We start from the raw sequence: 23,033 nt of genomic DNA, 5'->3' as shown, positions 1-23,033 counted from the left end.
AGGCAGTTGACGAGTGACTATGGGGGTAGCTGGGTGGATGGTTTGGTGCAGAGATATAATTGAGTATCATCAGCATAAGAATGGAAGTTGAGACCATGTTTGCGAATTATTTATTATTATTTTAGTTTGGAGCGGGGATTTTTCGCCTGCCTGCTTCTCATCGGAGCCTTTTCCAGGTCCTCCACACCATTCAGGTCTGATGAGCTTCCTGAGGCTCCTGAGCCTGCAGCTTTTGCTGTGTCTGCTCCTTTCTGGCTTCCCCCAACTTTGTCAGACGCAGACTTCCCAGACCTATCTGGTGTTCCTTCATGTTATCTTGACCTAAAAGAGATATTCAACAAAGCCCAAGCTACTTCTTTGCATCCTCACCAATCATATGACTGCTGCATCAATCTGCTTCCTGGGTCGTCTCCTCCTGAGGTCGTCTAGGGAAGCAATGCAAACGATCATCAACTCGTCTCTGGCAGCAGGGATCATCCGTCCGTCTCTCTCCCCACCAGGGCAGGTTTATCAACTACTGAAGCCTGAACGACATCACTAATCGAAATAGGTACCCCCTTCCTCTTATATTATCAGCTTTTGATCTATTTCAAGATGCTAAGTTTTGCCAAATTCCAAACTAAATCTTCATAATGCCTATAACCTGGTCAGAATAAGAGAGGGGACGAGTGGAAGACTGCTTTTCACACTCCTAGAGGACATTATGGGTAGATGACATTCTCATCTTCTCTACTGATGAGCAAGACTCAGCATGTAGCCAGGTTTTGGCCCCTCGACCATCAGCTCTTCGTGAAAGCAGAAAAATGTGCCTTCCTGTCCAGCAAACTTCATTAAACTAAATGTGGATAAACATAAGCATTTGGATGCAGAGGTGAATATGCTGAAAAATTGGATTGCAGAGCCCTGTTTTTCAAGCTGATCTTCATAATGTCTACTTGTTCTGAAGTCAGGTAACACACCGCGGTTCTGCTCCGACTTTCGTTAAGGGAATAATGTCACTTAGCCTGACTCCTTTCCACTCCCTAGGATAGATTATTGTATAGATCAGGTGGGCTCTGCGAAATTCGTTCAGCGGGTTTAATCTTCTGAAAGGCTATTGGCAGGTCCCCTTGTCTCAGCAACCGGGGGAGATAGCTGCTTTTATAACACCAACTGGTCCCTACTCGTATAATGTGATGCCTTTTGGGCTTAGGAATGCGCCAGCTACGTTCCAGCATCTTATAAACCTCCTTTAGTATTTTATCAGTCTTAGTTTTAGCATTTTATTATTTCATTATTTCATCTTATTTTACTGCCTCTAGTGTCTCCTCAGTGAAATACATCAATGATAGCATTTCCTCAGTTCCGCAATACCTGTTGTTAATGCCTTGTTTTATTTATTACCCTTTATTCATTTATTATTACTCACTCTTTTACTTCACTTACTGTGTTTAAGTAGATGGATATTTGTGTGTGTGTGTGTAGGTGGGAGTATGTGTGTGCGTATGTATGTGGAGGGGGGTATTGAAATTGTTGCTATTTCAATTCTGTAAAGCACTTTGTGCTACATTACCATGTATGAAAAACATTTATAAACTCTATAAATAAAGTCTGATTGATTGATTGATTGATTGATGTCATTGGTGATTTGCAAGGGTGTGTGGTTTCTTGGATGATGTAGTGGTGTATTCAGAGGCATGGGAAACTCATCTGGCACGTATCTGGAACTGTTTACCCACTTTGCGGTGGCAAGGCTCACAGTTAACTATGCAAAGTGTGAGGTGCGAGGGCGGCCGTGACCTACCTTGGCCGAGTGTTGTGGCAATGCCAAGTGCGTCCTGTGGGTGTAAAAGTTCAGGCCGTAGAACAGTACCTAGTCCCTACAACAAAATACGTTCTGATGCGTTTTCTGGGCGTCGTTAGTTACTGCAGAAGTTTTTGTAGAATTTTGTGAGTGATTTTGTTAAGGGGAAGGCAAATTTGTTTGGCCCCTGGTCTGTCAAAAAGCATTCAAACAGGTAAAAACGGTCAATTGCTCTGCTCAGGTTCTGGCTGTCCAACATTTTGCAGTGTCCCAGCCAGAGATTGATTAGGTGGTAGCTGTATTTGCAATCATACTATTTGGGCATCCGTTATGCAAAGGGTACTGACCACGTGGGGTGGAAGAATTGTCAAGGGCTCTCCAGGTGTGATAACAGTGAAGGTGTGATAACTGTGTTCCTCTGTTTTGGTTATCCTCTTGCCACTTTCCTAGCCTCTTAGGGCCCATCCACATGGAAACGCTTTTTTGTGTAAACACACATGTTTGCATCTTTTTGGCCGATCATCCACACGGATCCTGTAAACGCAATGCCTGTAAACGCACTTTTTTGAAACCTGGTCTCAGGGTGGAAAAATCCGAAAACGCAGCCCTTGCATTCTCGTGTGGACAGCAAATCTGTGTACTTTGCGTATCAATGACGCCATTGCCCCATCCCTCACTACAACAACAACAATGGCGGAGTACATGCTTGTGCTCATGCTGCAGAAGATATTGAGCCTATTAGGGTTACTAGGGCAAAATTGTATGCTCCTCTGCCACTACGCTGAGCAAAAAAGGATTTTGGACAGCCTCATATGCCACATAATTTTAGATCCACCACAAAGGGCTACCAGGAGGGCAACCAGGAGAAGATTTTGGGTTAGACCAGGTAGAACCAGCTATTGGTGGGACAACTTCATCAATTCAGTTGTTGTGGACGTTGAATGGAGGGAGAACTTCCACATGTCTAGAGCATCTCTCATCGCCCTGAGCGAAGAACTCTGTCCATATATCAAAGGGCAAGCAACAGTCATGAGGGCACCAATTGAAGCGGTCAAAAGGGTTGCGTTGACGATCTACTGCTTGAGCGACGAAGGACGGCTGCAGAAGACTGCTAACACCTTTGCCGTGTCGCGACAAGCTTTATCTGTCGTTGTCAGGCAGACCTGCAAAGCGATCACTTACTCGGTCCGAAATACATTAAGCTGCCTTTTACGGAGCCCAAGGCCGAGGATCTGGTTTTGGGCTTCCATTGTGCTCATGGCATGCCACAGTGTTTGGAAGCGGTCGAGGGCACCCACATCGAAATAAAGCAGCTATGTACCAACTCCATGGACTACATTAACAGGAAAGGCAAGCAATTTCAAATTCATGGATGTCGTGATAAAGTGGCCTGGGAGTGTACATGATGCACAAGTTTTTGCTAATTCAAAGCTCAGCTCATACTTTAAGACTGGCATGATCCCTGCTCTGAAAAGCAGATTGTGGATGACGAGGAGGCCATATCAATTTTCCTTCTTGGTGACCCAGCCTACCCTCTGCTGCCTTACCTAATGAGAGAATACTCCAGTGGTGACTCCACACCTCAAGAACAGTACTTTGGTCTATGTTTGTGTAGGGCCCGCATGGTCATCAAGTATGCTTTTGGTTGCCTCCAAGCCAGATTTGCTGCACTGAAAAGGCCTATGGACATCAATCTGCAGGACTTGCCCCATGCAATTTACGCTTGCTTTGTTCTCCATAACTTTTGTGAAGACAGTAAGGAGACCGTGGCTGATCATTCTGTGTTGGGAACAATACAATGTGATAACAACTTGCAGCCGTCAATACAACGCAACAACTACATCAAGGACTGTAACGAGGGAGAGTTAAAGAGAGTGAGAAGAGTGCTCACAAAGTACCTTGACCCTTAACAAAAGACTGGCCAAGACTGAATAGTTTACTGATTGTCATTTTGAAAGTGTTGTGAACAATGTGTGTCTAGTGAAAATAAACAAATGACTGCAGTCACTTTCAGAAAGCTTTTGTTTTTATTAAAAAGTACGATGTTGAGATCACGTGGGCTCTCGACAGGGATGGCGGTGTAGAGAGCTGCTCTGTTAAACCTGATACAAAAAGCGAAACTATCGATAATTATTTCCATTAACCTACACGTTATATAGTGGGTCAGTCATGGGAGGTATTTTCTTCTCTTCGAGAGCAACATACAAATGTCTAGTCGAGAACTCCGGAAGGTTCAGTGCCTCAAAGAGTGCAGCCGCTGAGGAGCCCTCGCTGAGCTTCCTCGCCATAGAGATAAGGGCAATTTGTGTGTCCACACAGAATATCGAGCAGGACACAAAGGAAATTAAGGCTACTGTGGTAGACATTGAAGGGAAGATTAACACGCTAAGCTCCCACATGGATGAGCGGGTTGCCACACTGGAAAGCGCTGCTGACACGTCCAAACAGCATGTCAAAACCTTCCAGGAGAAAATACAACAACTGAAGGGTGCGTCGAGGATTTGGATAATAGAGAACGATGCTGCAATGTCAAAATCATGGGCATACCGGGGCTAAAAGAAGAAATCCCAATCATGCTGGAACATCGATTCCTGACACTGGAGATACAGTTTGACATCAAGTCCCCACTGGCCCACCGAGGCGAGAGCAGATGGAAGTGGACCGACTGCGGCCCGTGATGGTCAACATACTCCATTACCAGGTGAAAGAGGAGATACTTCGAGCAGCCAGGGAAAAAGGTCAGATCATGTGGCAAGGGGCCAGGATCATGTTTTTTCTGGACTACTCTAAGCAGACCATGGAACGGAGGGTGTCCTTCAAACAAGTTAAGTCTGATCTGATGAACAGAGGAGTCGAATACATGCTCCACTTCCCCGCCACCCTGGAGATTAAACATAAAGGAGTGCGTCATCGCTTCCTCTCGCCCGAAGAAGCATTGGATTTCGTGAAGAGGAAGATTATAAAGGAGAACTGAGCTATGGACAAAACTTGGGGTAAATAATCAAACTCTGATAGGCTCCTAATTATGTTGTAATGATTGTTATGCTGATACTGCTACATATCAACGGAGCCTGTCAATTATTATTATCATCATTATTATTTAGTTTTATTTGTTTTACTTTTTCTTTTCTCTCTTCTTCTGTCAGTACATCCTCTGCTGCTCTATTATACTCCACCGGTTTACATGTAACCTGGGCAGCGGTAAGTCAGATTTTCTTGGCTAGCCTTAGTGTCATAATAGCTCCCATCCCATATAATAGAGACTCAGGAAGGCCATACTTACCAATCCTGGAGAGCTAGCTAGAGAGCTAGCAAGATTTGAAAGTGGCACCTCTTCTAAGTTCCACCCCCCCCCTCCCCATCCCGTCAGTGCTCTGTCCAAAGCCACTTCCCCACAAACTTGAACGCGCATCTGGCAGTGGGACTCAGCAGGGAGAAGGAGATGCCGGAGCAAGACGCAGCAATTCAGCTGAATTTAGCACGCTTTTCAAGCCCTTCACATGCCCCAGTTGTCTCCACCGTTCAAACGACGCACGGATGTTGACTCGGTCGGACTTCTTTCTTTATCCAGAGCCTTTTTCGTCGCAGCCTTTCCTGCCTCAGGCTTTCTTTTCCTTGCCTTTTTTGCAGGGTGAGCTGTTACAAGTAACGCTGGCTGCATTTTCTCTGCCATTGTAACCAAATGAACGTCTTCTCCTGCAATTCGTATATCTGCGGAGGAGTGTGCTGAATATTTCCGGCATCAGTGAAACGTAACGTGTGCGCGCGGAGGAGGGAGGAACAGAGGACGAGACATGAAGGCATCTGACCAGTCCATGCATCTGACCAATCCATGCTGTCCGGGCCGGACAGCACGGATTGGTCAGATTTTTCTCAGTCCTGCAGCTGCCACAGAGGTCCGATTATATTCGTTCCTTTTTCTGAATAAATAATGTATTGACTACTCTCAGGACAGCAGGATCATTTCACCCAGTATAACAAAAATGTGTTTCTGAACAACATTACAGACCCTAGCTTTAAGGCTTTCTTTGTTTTGTTTTTTATGTTGGTTTTTTTTTCTGTTTTTGTTTTTTTTTCCTTCTCTCTTTCAAATTTTCTACTTGACACAATTAAGGAGGAGCTTTATTTAAGTTTAGATACTCCCAATTTAATACAGCTGATAAGGGATTAAACAGATGCAAGTGTTGGGTTTACAGAAAGTCGAGTTTGGGTGACAATTCCAGGTTTTCCTAGTTTTAGTGAGTTTATGACCTGGTGTACATGTTTTTCCTCCAGTCTTTTGAAACTGACTGGGTTTATACATAGTTTGTTTTTTTATGTTTGTAACATTTGTTTGCCACCACACTGTTCTATTTTGGTAGTTTCAATGCACATACGATCTATGTACTTACTACTTTATGGCTAGCACAACTGATCTGAAAATTGCCAGTTGGAACCTTAAGGGACTTAACAATGTAATTAAGAAAAAGAAAATCCTAACATATTTGAAATCATCTAAAGTCGATATAGCCTTTGTCCAGGAAACACATCTAAACATGAAAGAATCCTTGAAACTGAGGTGCTCATGGAAGGTTTTCTCAAGCCCAGGAACTGGCAAAAGCAGAGGGGTTTCCATTTTGATTAATAAGGCAATCAACTTTAATGAAACAGATGTGCTAATAGACTCGGACGGTCAATATGTGATAGTGTATGGTCAACTACGCACCTAATTTTGATAACCCAGAATTCTTTCACAACTTATCACAACTTCTCTTGGACCTTGGTGATATTCACATAATACTAGATGGAGATTTTAACCAAATATTGGATAAAGATCTTGACAGATTATTGCCTAGATGCAATACAGAAAGCAGATCAACAGCTGCCATCAGACAGCTTGCCAATGATTTGGGTCTAAAAGATATTTGGAGTTTAATGCACCCAGATGGAAGATATTACTTGTTTTTTTCTTCTCCCCACAATGTCTACACTAGGATTGATTATTTTTTCATTTCTCAATCATTAGTTGATTATTCTCTTAGCTCGGATATAGGTAATATAATCATTCCAGATCATGCCCTGGTTTTCCTCTGCCTTACAAAACTTTTACAGACACCTAAAAGCTGGAGAAAGTGCCTAAACAAATCCCTGCTGAAAGATAACTCATTCCTCGAGATGATACGGAATGAAACATCACTTTTTAAGGAAACAAATAGTAAGCAGGATAGCACCATTTCTATTTGGTGGGATATTTTGAAAGTTTGTTGGAGGGGGAGAATTATCTCTTATGCTTCTTTCAGAAAGAGATTAGCTAATGAGAAATTCAACAACTTAGAGAGTGAACTTAAAACGCTTGAAGTCTCATATTCTCGGGCCGGGGACAGGTCCACACTTAACAAGATAATTGCCACTAAATTTCAGTCAAATAAATGATACCATAAAAAAGCAGAATATGCCTTGTTTCGAACCAAACAGACATACTTGGAAATGGGTGAAAGGCCTGCTGGCCTACCACTTAAAGCAACAGGACAGTATGAACCATATAGCTGGTACGTGTCTACCTCCTCTCAGATCCTTTTATAACACTCTTTACTTATCACAAGGTGATTTGGAAGTTTGATAGTGGTTTTGCTGATCTTAATCTCCCACAATTAACTGAGAGAGACAGGGACTTCTTAGAAGCACCAATAAAAATAGAGGAGATCTCTCAAGCAATCAGAAGCATGCCACCAAATAAATCTCCCGGGTTAGATGGACTACCTGCTGATTTTTATAGAACATTTGAATATATTATAAGCCCTATGTTGCTTGAGGTTCACTCTGATGCATTTAAAGCTGGCACCTTACCACAGTCTATGCACACTGCAGTAATATCTTTCATTCACAAAAAGAGAAAAGATGATTTAGACCCTAGTGGCTATCGACCTATTTCCTTACTTAACTGTGATCAAAAGATCTTGGCAAAGGTATTAGCAAATTGCTTGTCAAAAGTCATTGGAAGTATAATTCACATGTATCAAACAGGCTTCATCCCAAATTGTTATAGCTCTGATAACATTAGATGGCTAGTCAATTTACAGTATTTAGTATACGACTCCATCCATCCAACAATCGCTTTGTCACTAGACGCCGCTAAGGCTTTCGATTGCGTCGAATGGACTTATCTTTTCGAAACACTTGAAAGATTCGGCTTCGGGCAAAATGTTATTACATGGATCAATAATTTATACAATACTCCCTAGGCTTGTTATCCGTCCACACAAATGATCCTGGCCTCCCTGTACAAGCCATTGTCGTCTTCTTCTTCTTGTGTTCGGTTTCTCCTTCTACTGTCTGTTTGTATACAGAGCGCAAGCTTTATGCGCATGCTCCATCTCTTCTTCTCTGTTAATGGTGAATTTTTAAGCGCCACCTATAGGCCCGGAATATGAACTACAGCGTGTTGAGTTGTTTACAGTGGATCCATTTGGATGCAAATATTCTTGAAACGATGCCAAGGAAGACAGAGGAAAAAGATTGTTTTGATACGTGTGGACATGGCCTTAAATGCTTCCTAGGTGCACCGGTTGCTGGGAGGGGAGCTTGGCGCAGAGGATGTTGGACCACCACTGGTTCACCTCTGGATAGGCCCAGTGGTGTTTCTGATAAGATGGAGTGGGTAATGTATAGGTTTCTGGGGGTAAGCAAATTACTGTTCTAGGGTGAATGGTAAAGTGTTTTGTTTAGTTTTCGTTTCGGGGGGGGGGGGTTATTGCTAAGGTACTTCAGGACCCCGTTTCTGTGGAGGGGGTGTGACGGTCCCCTGGCTTATTCTTTTGTTTCTATGACACTGCAGGTACCTGGAGGGCGGATTCACATAGTTGGAAGCACCTGGACGCGGTGGTGTCTCATTATGCTACATACTCATGTATGAAAAGTGCTTTATAAATAAAGTTGATTGATTGATTATAAAACCTGCCTTCCTCTCTGGGAGGCTCTCTCTTTTCCCCGCACATGGTTGTCTTGTTTTCAGCTATCCAACATCTGCTCACCACATGACACATTGCATTCATGCATACATGCACCCACACCGCTTATTGATTGATGACCACATCTCATCTGGCTCTGAGCAGCTGGGCAGCGGCGTTTTTCCTATGGAGCACATGTGTTCCCAAGTCCTCCTAAAAGAATTAGGGGTATAATGGAAATCACATGTCTTTTCTTAATAAAGGAACCAGAGAAAATATTTACAAGCAAAACAGTATCATTTATTAGAACACAAAAAGTTAACTTTTTTTTAAAGGTCAGATTGTATTCAGTTATTATTTGTACATAAAACTCGGAGTTCCTACAGTTTTTCACATGCAAATGTAAGCACTTTCAAAGCATTTTCAAAGTGCATTTCCAAGCTTCTCCAGCACCTGCAGATTAGGCACAAATTGTATAGAGACAAAATATTGTTTGACTCCCATTGCATTAAATCAGATGTTATTATACTGTAAACAACTCAAATTATGTTTTGAGATAGCAGTACCACAGAAGGGTACAGAAGTTGTTTGTTTTTTTTGTTTTTTTTCTTTTGGAAAAATAGAGGTTTCATGTTTTTAAACACCTTCCCGTAAGTTGACTTGGCTTCATAAATAACTTCACTTAACCTATAAAACAATCACTCAAGCAAGAGATTAATTATGACAGTAAAAACAGAAGTTGCTTTTTTGAGTGAGAGCAACTGTACTGGGGTCTTTGTGTCCTGCAGCCACTACTCCACCACCTGCTTTTTGCTTGTATCTGATTACTTTCATTTCTAACGAGTAGTTATGTGATGTGAAGTATCTGTCACCCCAAACTGTACTAATCTAAAGTACTTCAGTACATGTATTTAGTGTAAATTTGTCTTATCATATTAATCTGCAGTCCACTGTTAAACATGTCACGTTCCTCTGAACAGAAATGCTCTACAGTGTTTCCTCTACAGGAGTGGCGGCCCGCCACTCCTAAATCCCAGCCGCTACTCCTTCAAATTTCTTCTTTTTTTTTTTTTTTTAATTGTCGCAAATACACCGCCGCCTCATCATATCTCCACCTTCACAGCAGAGTCCTGCACTGGGTCGGGTGTCGCGAGTGCTGAGGTAAACTAGATAACTATCTTGCTCAGTATCTACTCTTTGGAGTAGATGTTAATTACTCGCGAGAGGGCGGCCTTGAAAGTGACATCACATCAAGCACCCAGGCACCAGGTCGGAGAGTCAGAGGAGTGTCATCTTGAAAATAGGGCAACGACTCACCGGAGAAAAGGTAGATTTATTAGCTTAAGAAAATGTATAATAGATTTTATAAGTTCAATAGAGACTTGCAAAATATTGATGGCCAGCTAAGGTTATGTAACATATCGGTAGCTTAATTAATTGGGCCTGGTGCCAACTCAACTCAGTGTCGCTAACGTGAGTAAACTAATTGATAGCATTAAGCGAATATATACACGCCATGATGTAACTGCTGACTGCATTTTCAGATGAGCTTGTTCAAATATTTCTCAAAGAAGAGAAAGACACCTGATGAAGATGACGCTAGTCAGGTATCATTAGCCTTTTACTGACTCAAATGATGATGGTTAGGTAAAAATTGTGTTCACACTTGTAATCAGATGTGATGTGAGTGCAAATTATCTAACGTTAATGTTTTATGTAATCGTATAAGACAAGTTACATTAGACAGGGAGGAGCAGTGGAACAAAGTGAAGGAGAGCAGAGTACAGCAGGGGGAGAGCAGAGAGAAGGAGCAGGAGAGCAAAGTGATGGTGCAGGAGAGAGAGATTAGAGTAGAGGAGAAAAACCTAAAGGGAAGCACAGGCTATCAGGCTGGGACCCTAAATTAAATTAAATTTAAATTAAATAAAAAAAAAATATATATTTTATTGTTGTATTTTTTGTTATTATTTTTTATTTTTACATTCAGCCTTTAAAAAGCCATTTTCCATGCCAGCCATTCAATAAAAAGGGGGATTATGCTGGGCATAAAAGTAAAATCTGCAGTCAAGTGTCATTTGTTTACGCCGCCACGGCTCCCCGAAGAGCCTGCCCCCGCTGCTGAAAAAATCCTAGAGGAAACACTGCTCTATATTGCAGTGTCTTTTCACACATTAGCTTTTTATTTGGATCCACGTGAAAGTGTACTCACTTTTAGATACCAGGCACTTAAATACTCCTGATTATTTTCCGTCATGATCCATGCAATATTTCCGGGGAAATTAAATATAATAAAAATATTGAAAATCACACAATGTTGATTAAAAGGGATCCATTCTGGGCTGAAAACTAATCCTCCATCCAGATATTGTGGAAATCAGGTCTGTAGTTTTTGTGTAATCCTACTGAAGAACAAACCAATAACCAACATACTGACACAGGCAGAGAACTAACCTCCTTGGTCAAGGTAATGACTCAGAAAATTATTAATTGTATTGTCATTATCATGAAGAGACAACAGTGTTGATGTTATGTTAAAGACATTAATGCACTCTGGAGAGAGATGTGTACTGAAGTTAGCATGCTAACCAGCGATCCTCAACCCATCTTGAATCATCATACCACTTTTTGCTCAAGAGTGTGATAGCCACTGTAGTTTAAGGTGGGAGGTGGCAAGTCTGCTGCAATTTACATGTTTTCTTGGCTTTTCTTTCTTTTCCAAAATGAATCAGATTTATCTTAAATGTTATTTTTGTCAGTAAACCCTAGCCTTGTTGCGTGCTGTGAGTGTGTTTTTATTGTGTCTAAAGCACTTTGTGTGCTGTATATATGCTATACAAATAAAGTAATTGATTGATTCCCATCCACAAGTATTGCACTGCCGTGGCTTCGCTCTGTCACCTACCCTTAAAACAAAATACAGCTGAATTTTGCATCAGTTGCGCCTCAATAAAGTTGGCTTGGAAATAGATTTTCCATTTTCAATATAAATCCAAAGGCATTTCACATCTCATATATCAATCTTCTCTCCATCCTGGCATGTTTTGATTGTAACGATCATACCACAGGTGTAATTTACCTCTTCAATCAAAATAAACTCAAGGAGTGAATTGACCCTGTCCTGCCAAGCTGGGTGTTGCTCATTGTCGCAGCTGAGATCCATGCCAGATAAAGTGAAGGTCATCCACACTGTCTGAGGCTATCTGTTATGCTGTAGTAAAATCTATTTTCCATCACAGCAGCTGCAGAGGAGACGATAGATTTGATGCACATCGACAAGTATTGATTCTGCAATTTCCAAAGGACAGACAAAACAGTCTTGCAACTGCTTAACTGTTCTTATTTGCCTCAGCGTCCCCAGTGGGAGTTTCATACCATCTTTGAACACAAATTTATCCCCCTAACATGCTTTCACAGTTTTAAGACAAATGACAGTGTCTACAGACTGTAAACTGGAGTATTAGTGAAAGAGAGTAGAAGACATTTTTCTATAATTCCAATTCAAGTCATTAAATGATGCCAAGCCACACCACCCAAAGCATATGTTTCATTATTACTGCAGTGCTGACCACCCCATTCCCTCTCTCCACCATCTGTTTTTCTTCCGTTTCATTCAAAACAAGATACACCTAACACAATCATGCACACACAGAACTTTGTAACATGGAATCTCATCGCACTCAATCTTAGTCAATAAAAACATCCCATTTGTCCATACTTTATCTATAATTGATCCACAGGGAAGATTTATCATCTTTAAGATTTATCCTCATTAACACATCTATTTATCAAACAACATTCAAACTTGCTAATATTTACGACCCCAACGATGACGATCCATCCTTTTTCCATAACTTTTTCTCTTTGCTATGTAAATCAACAAATATCATTCTAGTCAGAGATTTTAATACTGTCATAAACCACACAACTGACCGCCCTACATCTGGTAATTCAAGACACTATACTTAACTGAAAAACTAAAAATAGTACAGAAATGACTATGGACTTGGCAGGGCAGTTGCTAGGAATTCTGGGCCCCCTGAAAGAATATCGGTGTGGGCCCCTCTACCCCATTCATTGCCACCTTCAATTTTCTTGTTTTTCAGTATTCTTGACGGTGCCTGGTGTAATACAGCCAATTTGTTTCCTTTTTTACGATTAACGACTTAAGAAGTCAGAGTGTTATTATGTAAATTATGTATAATTAGTTGTCTTATTCTCATTTCACTGATTTGCAACACGTTATAACACCTCTGATTGCAAATACATTTTCAATTAACCACTCAACAAATAGGTAGTGGGTCACTAATAAACCAAAACAGCCAACCAGTGTCTACATCACTCACACACCATCAAAGGCATCATTGGACTGCTGGGCTGAGCGTCTGCTGTGGGGTCAAACTCAGATGAAGCAGTCACTGCTGATTCTAGTGCAGCAGAACATAAAGTTTTTTGTTCCATTATATATATTGTAAACATTACATGTTATGTTTCATGGAGAAACTGATGCAGAACTAACCTATTCTTGGACAAAATCTAAATGGGCTTCTTAGTACCATAGCTCTAGGTGGACAGCTTCACTTTCCCAGGCAAAAAATATTCTTAAACCATTCAAAAGTTGGTGTAAACTGTCCACAACTCTAAATAGTCTTGTTTACTTTGTTGTTGTCAGCTATTATGGTGTCTTTTATTTTATACTGCTATGAAAACAAACAAATCTTTGAACATTTTACTTTTTTGTATTTAGGCTATTCAAATGTCCCACTAATGACACATTTTACAAGACAACATTGAACACATCATGATAACGTAACTGACCTTCGTCAGATGCTCATAATTACTGAGTAGAACTTAAATGCGTCATAATACAATTCAATGCAGCCTCTGAATGGGCGCATACTGGAGCACTGTCCGACAGTGATATGTGTGACACACACAGTCACTGTAGTAAATTAGTAACGTTCAGTTATAGCTACTCTAGGAACCGTTCCTCTACAATGAACTGGCGACTTGTCCAGAGTGTAGCGCGGCCAGATGACAGCTAACGTAGGCTCCAGCCTGCGCCCCGTCAAAGGTAATGTTACAGACATTAAATTAATGAACAAGTAGGCTAATTGTTTCAGCTGCCCCCGGTAGTTTTACTCTCACCATTCTTAGAAAATAAGTTGTAGATGTCCTGGGCCCCTGCTCTGCTGCTCCTACTCCTGGCCTCCTTCTCAACTCTCTTCTGGTGTCCGGACTTGTGCTTTTTGGTGGGTATCCTAACCCTGCTGGAGTTCGCTTGCACTCACTTAATTCTGATGAGGAAGAACCATGGGAAGAACGAACCGCGGTGTGGACCAAACCATAATTTAAGAAGGGACCAACGGGGTTAAAAAGAATATTAAAAATAATTAAAATTAGAATATTATATGACTGTTTCTTTGTTTTAATTCATATTCATTCGTATGAATATATATTAGTTCAGTGTATGCACAACCATTTTGTCATAGAGGCTACTTGGGGCTGTGTGTGGGCCCTATAGCGGGCTGTGGGCCCTTAGAATTGTCATCACCTTTCCCCCCTATACGACGGCACTGGGACTTGGTGATAGTTGGAGAATGAGAAAGCCATCATTCTGAGAAAACTCATATTTTCCCTCCCTCCACCAATCTTCCTCTGAAATTAATTTCTTTCTGGTAAGCAACTCACTCACCCAACACATCCAAGATAACACCATTCATCCACTTAAGATCAGTAGTCACACTCCAGTTTACACAAGATGGCGCTGCATTGCATCGCTCTTAGAAGATCCAGATTTCAACTCACTAATCAAAAGACTGTGGACATCCTCTCTGGAGATGAACTCTCCAATATTATCACCATCATTTTATGGGAAACAGGAAAACTATTCATCACACAAGGAAAAACAGCAAAAAGAAGAGTATACTACTTTGGAGACAAGAATTTAACACCTATCATTCTAATTTTATAATAACCCCAGTGAACAAACACAAACACTAATTAACCCAACTTGAAATCATTATACACTGAAAAACACAGTTCCTCATCCACCAGCTAAAATCTGAAAATGTTCAATACAGTCATAAATCAAGGAAATATCTGGCTAACCTACTGCAACTCAAAAAAGAAAGAGCAATCATCCAGTCCATTCTCATTTCTACAGGTGTCACCACCCACAATACACAGGACATACATTATGTGTTTATATACTTTACAGGGATCTGTACTCCTCATTTCATGAATTGTATAAACACTTCTGGGACATATTGTCACCATTATACTACAAAGCAAGTACAGAAATCAAAACAATGTAATGAAAATACTATTTCAACCAAATAAAGACCTAGCCCACCCTTCCAGTAATCACCAGCTCTCATTAATCAACACTGATTCCAAAATGATTGCAACAATAGTCGCAGTGCTACTTATCTACCCAGATTAGACAGGTTTAATCAAAAACAGATATGCTTCAGACAGAATCCTAAGACTCTTCAATTTAATCAACACATCATAACAAAGAAAAAAATATATACTAGTATCTTTAGACGCAGAAAACACATTTGACAATGTAAACTGGACCTTTTTATTTTGCATCTTCCTTAAATTTGGTTTTGGAGAGTCGTTAATTCACTGGATAAAAACAATGTACACTTCTGCTCGACCCGAACTCTGCGCTGCCTCTGCCATCTCGCAGTCAAGCAACATTCAATCCTTCTTCAGCTCAACTCTGAAGCTGAAAGTGGCGGTGCTTTGGATTTTGAACACTATGTGTGTGTGTGTGTGTGTGTGTGTGTGTAATAAATAAATAAATAAATAAATGTATTTGTAATATATGTGTGTGTGTGTGTACACGGGTTGTTATAGTTAACTAAATGAAATTCCCAGATAAAAACTAAACTAAAGCTATTTAATCACTTATTAAGCTAATTAAAACCAAACTGAAATAAAAAAAAGGAAACTGAAAAAAAATTAATTAATTAAAAACTGTAAAAACCCTGACACACTCTTGCTTGAGATGCTCTGTGAATGGCAATCCATTTAGTTGTTTTTGAAAATAATTCAGGGACTTTATTTTTACTTACTTTTTCGTATTTCGTGTACGTCTTAAATTTTGTTTAAAGTGGTCTTAAAAATCTTTATCGAACCACTCGTAGCAGCAATGTGACTCAACAATACAATCAAAGGAATCCAAAATGATAATTCAGAACATAAACTCAGTCTTTATACAGATTATTTATTATTACACTTGCAAAACCCTTCCACATGTAACCCAGTAAAAAATTAGGCCCAGTTATATTATTTGTTCCACAAATGATTTCTTGTTGGTTGACCAATGTGTCGTTCGGAGTGATTTGGTCCATACTTGGTTCTTTTTGGCTATATCAGGCAATGCAGACTACCCCTTTTCCATAGGAGACTGACAATACCGAGTCATGGGAATAATGCGAGAAGACGTGTGTTACAAATGCAGAAACAATTTCAATCAAACTAGTTGTGGCCAGGGCTGTCACAAGGCTCAAACCTTGGTTTAAAAATAACTTAGTTATACACTGACCAACTCAAACCACTAGAAAAGCCACAGATACTTAATGATACACGTGACTGGGAATGATGAATGGACACAAAAGGATTATCAAAACAATACAGATTTATTTGTTTAACACAATATGTCAAAAACATTCACTATATCTAAAATGTATTAAACACATGAAGACACATGAAGTGTAGAAAAAGGGCGAAAAAAGGGAAGTGAAGCGAAGTGATAGTCACGGTTCGAGAATTTAATCAAACATTGAGTTGGCTTTACCTCTTCTGCTTCATTATCACAATGTACTATCAGCGCGCAACATGTGGACACGGAGGGGGAGTTGCTATGGAGCGGGACCTAAAAACACAACAACAACACAAAGGGTGAGAACGTATGTTACCGGCCTCAGGCTTCGGGGAACCTGGGCCAGCAGCAAACGATCTGTAGAGCAATGACGAAAGGAGCACAAGATACTGCTGTCAGCTCGTACATAGATTTAATCTGAAGTACCACATTTTCATAAACATTTCGAATACATTTTTCTGGGATTTTACACATATTCAATATTCAAAAGAACAACAGGCTGTTCTACTGTTGTGCTAACTGTGGCTAATGCTCCGTGCTCGGCGCCCCAGTACTACTACCACACTCCATACGCATATAGAGACCGAAGCTAGGGAGCTCCGGGACAGAACCAGATACACAGAGACTTGGACACATCAGGAGAGAGCTTGAAGAAAAGTCTGCAAGGTAGTTGGACTCTGTGCTGCCCAGAGACGGCCGGCACACGGGCCATTAAATGGTGTATTGTGGCTGGACCGTCCAGCCCCACCTTCCCGCAGGCTGCTGCCATTACCTTCTCAAATGATATGCAAACCACGCTCTACATGCCCCTCCCCTCAGGCCCCTCCCTCTCGACGCCAAAGCAGTGACAGAAAGTTGAAACTGAAAATCAGTGACACTGAAAAAAAACTGACATTGTAAAAAAATCTGTCACTGAAAAAAAAAGTGACATGAAGAAACAATCTGAAGAAAAATACAAAAAAATCCCAATAAAATAAAATTATAAGATTTTCGGATTTGAATTATTTGAATTAGTTTCTTTTTTCAGTGCCAATACTTGTTTCAATGCCAATACAACTGTTTTCAATACAAATGTTTCAATGACAATGTTTCCTTTTTCAGTACTGGTTTTGTTTTCAATGCCATTTTTTTTGTTTGGATGCCAAATTTTAAAGTCTCTGTTCTGGCTCCATAAAATCGGTTCATAAACAGTAAAATTATGGGAACTGACCCTTTAAGATAAAAGAAACGCAGCATGAAGATAGAGATACAGATAGCTTTGGCTGTTAGCATTAGCATAGCTAACCGTAAGCTAACAATGCTAGCGAAATGACAAGTTGTTATTTACATACCTGTGGAGCAATGAAGAAAGAAGCACAAGATACTGCTGTCAGCTTGTACATACATTTATTCTGAAGTAAGTATGAGAGGTGCATCTGAGCTTTCTCTGTGCTTATAGTTCCACCTGCTGTCCAGGTGGTGAAATGTGTGACCTTTTGTAAAGAAAATAACAAAAAGCAATTTACGATATATAAAATCACCTTTGGCCTATTAAATTCAGCACAATATGCTCCAAAAAATTTAAGGGGCGTATGTTGTCTGACAACTACAAACAGTTTCATTTTTCAAACCTCTACATGTTCAACAGCATATTTCACTTAAAACTAAATCCATACATACTGGAGCCTCTGCTGTAGCAATTGCAGTCTGTAGCACTGGGTCAGTGCGGCTTATATGTCCGCCCCCAAAAAACTGAAAATGCAAAAATAGGAGGCCATGCTTACCTCACCTACATCTATGGTAGCCTAAGAGGCATTCACTACAAAGTTAAAGTTGTTAATTTGTGATCAGCACCGAGTAGTCTTTGAGTGGACACTTACCCAAAGCGAAAGTGGTGATCGAAAGGATCTTTGTGCCAGAAGTTTAACACTTTGTGTTAAGGCTGTGCTTGGACTTCTTTTGACATAAGTGATTGAGGAGCTCGAGTGGTTGAGCCAAAACAAAATAAAAAATGAAGCTATTGCAAGAACGAGTAGTGCAGCAGAGTGTGTCAGAGCCACTCTACAAGGCAAAAGGAATAAGGAAAGTTTTCAGGAGGTTTTTGACAAAGATGGTTGACTCCCTTAGGATTGAGCCCATTTAGATTCCTCACTAAAGATAGCCAGCAAAACTATAAACTGAGGGGTGAGCCAGCACACTGCCAAGTCACCTGCGGAGCATAACAGAAAGAAATTTCTACAAATTGCCAGATAATGTAGATGTTCAGTTTAAGTTCAACCAACCAGATGTAGATATCTTGCAGACGCTGGAAGAAACTCTACTGACTGGAGAAGTAAATGACATTGTTGATCAATACCAAGAACAACGAGAATCTAAATGTCCAACTTGTCATGTTTCGGTCCAAAAACACTTTCAAGTCAAGTGCTGAAGCAGCAAATATGATGAGAGGAATGGCAGTTGAGATGGCAGGTGAGAGTGAGTCAAGGCCTGACCCTAGTCAGGCCGCTTTTAGTTGACCCAGTTTCATCAGCTAAGGCTTAAAGAAGTTTCAGTACTCTGAGGAGACTGACAACATGGCTCAACGTTGCTGTATGCCATATTCCAGGACTAACTGGATAGTATTGATGCGAAACAAATATGTCACCAGTTAATTTCTGTCACAGACATACTAAGGAATCTGTTTGGCTTCTTCAAACAGGAGTAAAGCAGTGGACACTGAGCTGTTTGTTCAGGATGTGGATAGTATTTTATTTTTTTTTTATGTTAAGCATTGATGTAAAAACAAATGTACTGATTATTGGTTTGAAAAGGCAACAGTACCTGCCTTAAAATCAGTTTTTTAAGTTTCTATACTTCCCTTCAGCTGACATATTTGGTAAGAAATGTCTTGTATTGTGATTACAGTACTTGCTATTGTTGATGATTGCACTGTGAAGTCTCTGTTAAACTGCCTCCTTGATGGTAATTACAATTAAAAAAAATACAAAAAAAACACTGCTGAGCTCTGCTGTCTGCTTATGGCCCTGTGGACTAATTTGTTCTGAGCTTGGTTAATTAAGGCTTGTGACAGCGGCAGTGTAACTGCTCTGTTCTCTCTCTTTCTGCTCTTCTGGCACCAGCAGACACCTAGAAACCTCCAGACAAGGCACGCTTTGCAAACACTTCACATGTCAATATCTGTGATGTCCTCTGTCCCCACCTATATCAAAACCAAACCTACATTCTTTGGATTTGGATGAGGTACCACAGAGGACAGTGTTGCAGTAATCCAGTCTGGAAGTGATGAATGTGTGTATGAGAATCTCTGCAGCTGTGAAGGATGGAGGGAGGCGGGCATTGTTTTTGATATGAAAGAATGCTGTTTGGTTGATGTGCTTTACGTGTTGTTCGAAGGAGAGGGTTTGATGAAAAATGACACCCAGGTTTCAAATGTAAGGGAAGGGGAGTGTAGTCCATCAATTGTGAGGGAGAAATTGTCAAAGGATTTTATGTGAGTTTTTGGTCCAATAAATAAATAATATCTATATTCAGGACAATGCCCTTGTCCAGAAAGAGGCAGTAATGCACCTGAAAGCTTTTTGTGGTGGTGGTTGGCTGCTCCTGATATCAGATTCTTTGCTCAAATGTTTTAGGCAGTTTTTAAACAGTTTTTGGGCCAGAAACGTTCGATCAAAATGATGTGTCACTGTTGGACATACTCCTGTCTCATTGGAGGGCCCAATGCAAGATGCTGTTTGGAGGCCCTATTTTCTCAAACTATGATGGATAGATTCCTAACTCTTTCAGGAGATCCACAAAGATGCAACAATCTATTACATTTTAACAGGAAAACAGGCTAGAGTCGTGAGAACCGCTCTCAAATTAAAATCAAACATCTTAAGTTGACCCACCCAAATAACTGATAGAACATGGTAATACAAGGTAAACAATAGGGATCCTCTATAAGTTAATAAATTAAACTGATGCAGTGTTCCTCAAAAATGTTTATTTGAAATTGTAAAACATTTTTAAACTTAAACATCCTGGTCTGGTGGTGCTGAAAGAAGCAGTGGACTTCCTGGTCCACGGCTCAAAAATAATTCAGAATTGCTCCTGCAAAGACAAAACTCCTCAGGTTAGCAAGTAAAATAGATCCTAAGCAGATATTCATACTATATAATTGAGTTATGTTACACTGATGCTGAACATTATCTGTTTTTATATTAAACATTACAGTAGAGTGTTTCTTTAAAGCATGCACCCAATTTCAAAGTCTTCAATACATTGTACCTGTTAGAGTAATAAACAAAGATAAATGACTGATGAGCACTTTAAATGTACTTTCATTTGTGTTATTATGATTTGTTTTAAATAAAACAAAGTCAAAAACATAACTAAACCGTAGGAATGTAGTCAAATTTGTTCAAATTATATTGTCACAATAAATATTCTAATACATGTGGTAAAGAAAGATGCAACTAACTCAGTAGAGTTAACAATAATCCACTCAGAGCAATAATCTACTGCCACAATAGTCCATAATAGTCCACAATATACCTAACATTCATTAATTTTGTTTATCAAACTTCACATTTGAGACCCTAACCCTAACCCTGAGGTTGATAGTTTTCCAGGAGCCACGTGTCATCATATATACGAGTTGTTGAAAAAGATGAAACCTGTCAGTGAGGTTCGTGAAGTGATTCTCTCGGTGGGCCTCAATAATGGCTTGAAACGCCTTCTTCCGACGACGACAGATAAACAGATAGGATTGTTGATGACCGCAGCAAGGCAGACCTTTCCTAACGCAAAAATCAGAGTTCCAGTCATCAATTACTCGGAGAAATTAGACATCGCCCAGCAACAGCTTTTGGAGACCCTTAATAAAACCATTATCAAAAAATATGATTTTTTGACTGAAATTAATACACTCCATTTCCAGGTATCTCATGACTTTGTTCACTGGACGTCTAGTACAGCTACGCTAATTATAGAACATTGGTTGGACCAATTAAACTTATAGGAGGGGATAGGGAGTCATCCCATCCCCCTTCTTCTAATATTTTGAATCTGTGTGCTTCATACAAATTAGGAGCAGTAGAAAGGGAGATATTGGAGAGGGGACTTACGTTCATTCCGACACCAACTTTATTTAATAAATTACAGCTGAGAAAGGATTTGTATGAATACCACAGGAGATTGAAAATTTTAGAGCATTTTTCTTATAATCTAGATTATTCTCATCTGCCATTTATTAATTCATCAACTTGGGAGCCGGAGACCAATACGGGCTCTGAATTCATTCAGAATCTAATTACAAAAGATTTAGCTGCGTTTAGGGCCCTTAAAATACCTGGTAAAAAGCAAAATCAACATAGAAGTAATATCACACCAGAACAGAGACGTGCTTTAAAATCTTTAATACAGTTAGATCATGTGGTCATTAAACCAGCCGATAAGGGAGGCCAAATAGTCCTCCAAGACAGAACTAATTACCTTATTGAGGCAAATAGACAGCTACAAGATGAGAAGTATTATGTCCCACTCGCACAGCCAATGCAGCCTGAAACACACCAATTAATTCAGGATATTATTAATAAGTTATATTCGAAGAATTTTATTACTTTCAAACAGCTTACTTACCTATATGGCTCAGAGAATCCGCGTCAACGATTGTTTTATCTCCTCCCTAAAATCCACAAGGCTCCAGAATCATGGACTGTGCCCTTTAAGATACCAACAGGGAGACCAATAGTCAGCGATTGTGGCTCGGAATCCTATAGAGTGGCGGAATATATAGATTATTACATCAATCCATTAGCCCAGCTACATCCTAGTTATATTAAGGATACCTATGACTTTGTTAAAAAACTTTCTCGCCTGATAGTACCTGGCAACACTTTCCTCTTCTCCATAGATGTCGACTCCTTATACACCAACATCGACACAGAAAGAGGTTTGGCAGCGGTCAGGGCAGCTTTTCAGCGCTCTCCGAGGGAAGACAGACCGGATGAGGAGATTTTACAGCTGTTGAAAATTACTTTAACTCGGAATGATTTTGAATTTAATAATAAGCATTATTTACAGATCAGTGGCTGTGCGATGGGCAGGAAGTATTCTCCTGCTTACGCGGATATTTACATGGCCGAATGGGAGCGCTCTGCTTTTGCTAAGTGTACATCATTACCCATTGTCTATTTGAGATATTTGGACGATATTTTTGGACTGTGGGCTGATACGGAGGAGTCTTTCGTTGAATTTATTTCAATCTTAAACTCACATCATCCTCAAATTAAACTAAAGTGTAATCTCCAGAAAACGGAGGTTGAGTTCCTGGATACAGAGGTGTTCTTTGCTCCGGTTTGGCACAGAGATTGTAAGAAATTGGCTACAAAAGTCTATTTTAAAACCACAGATAGACATGCACTCTTACATAAGACTAGTTATCATCCCAAACATACTTATGAAGGGTTAATTAAATCACAACTTATTCGTTTCCATAGGATTTGTACTTACCGGGACGATGTGGAAGAGGCCATCAATATTCTATTTGAAGCGTTATCACACAGGGGTTACTCGAAGCGGTTCCTACGGAAGATAAAAGTTGATGTTAATGCAACTTTTCAAAATCATGACGAGTATAGGAGGAGGGGGGGCGAGAGCCTCCCGCTCATCCCCATGGTCGAGACATTCTCCCAGCATTTAGGCAAATTTAATGCTACATTGAAGAGGAACTTTAAAGGAACGCAACAAG

The 23,033-nt window shown here is 40.2% G+C and overlaps 1 long non-coding RNA gene across 1 annotated transcript; it reads right to left on the bottom strand.

Moving 5' to 3' along the window:
* Positions 1-21,682: 21,682 nt before the first annotated feature.
* On the bottom strand, positions 21,683-21,986 carry LOC115577856 (uncharacterized). The gene is made up of 2 exons (XR_003983286.1): positions 21,923-21,986; positions 21,683-21,842 (listed from the first exon to the last, which is right to left on the bottom strand). It is a non-coding gene; the product is annotated as an uncharacterized LOC115577856 (long non-coding RNA).
* Between the last annotated feature and the right edge of the window lie 1,047 nt (positions 21,987-23,033).

The sequence above is a fragment of the Sparus aurata genome, unplaced genomic scaffold, assembly GCF_900880675.1.
Source record: "Sparus aurata unplaced genomic scaffold, fSpaAur1.1, whole genome shotgun sequence".
Classification (NCBI taxonomy): Eukaryota; Metazoa; Chordata; class Actinopteri; order Spariformes; family Sparidae; genus Sparus; species Sparus aurata.
Note: the sequence above shows the minus strand (reverse complement) of the source record. Positions and strands in the feature narration are given on the sequence as shown.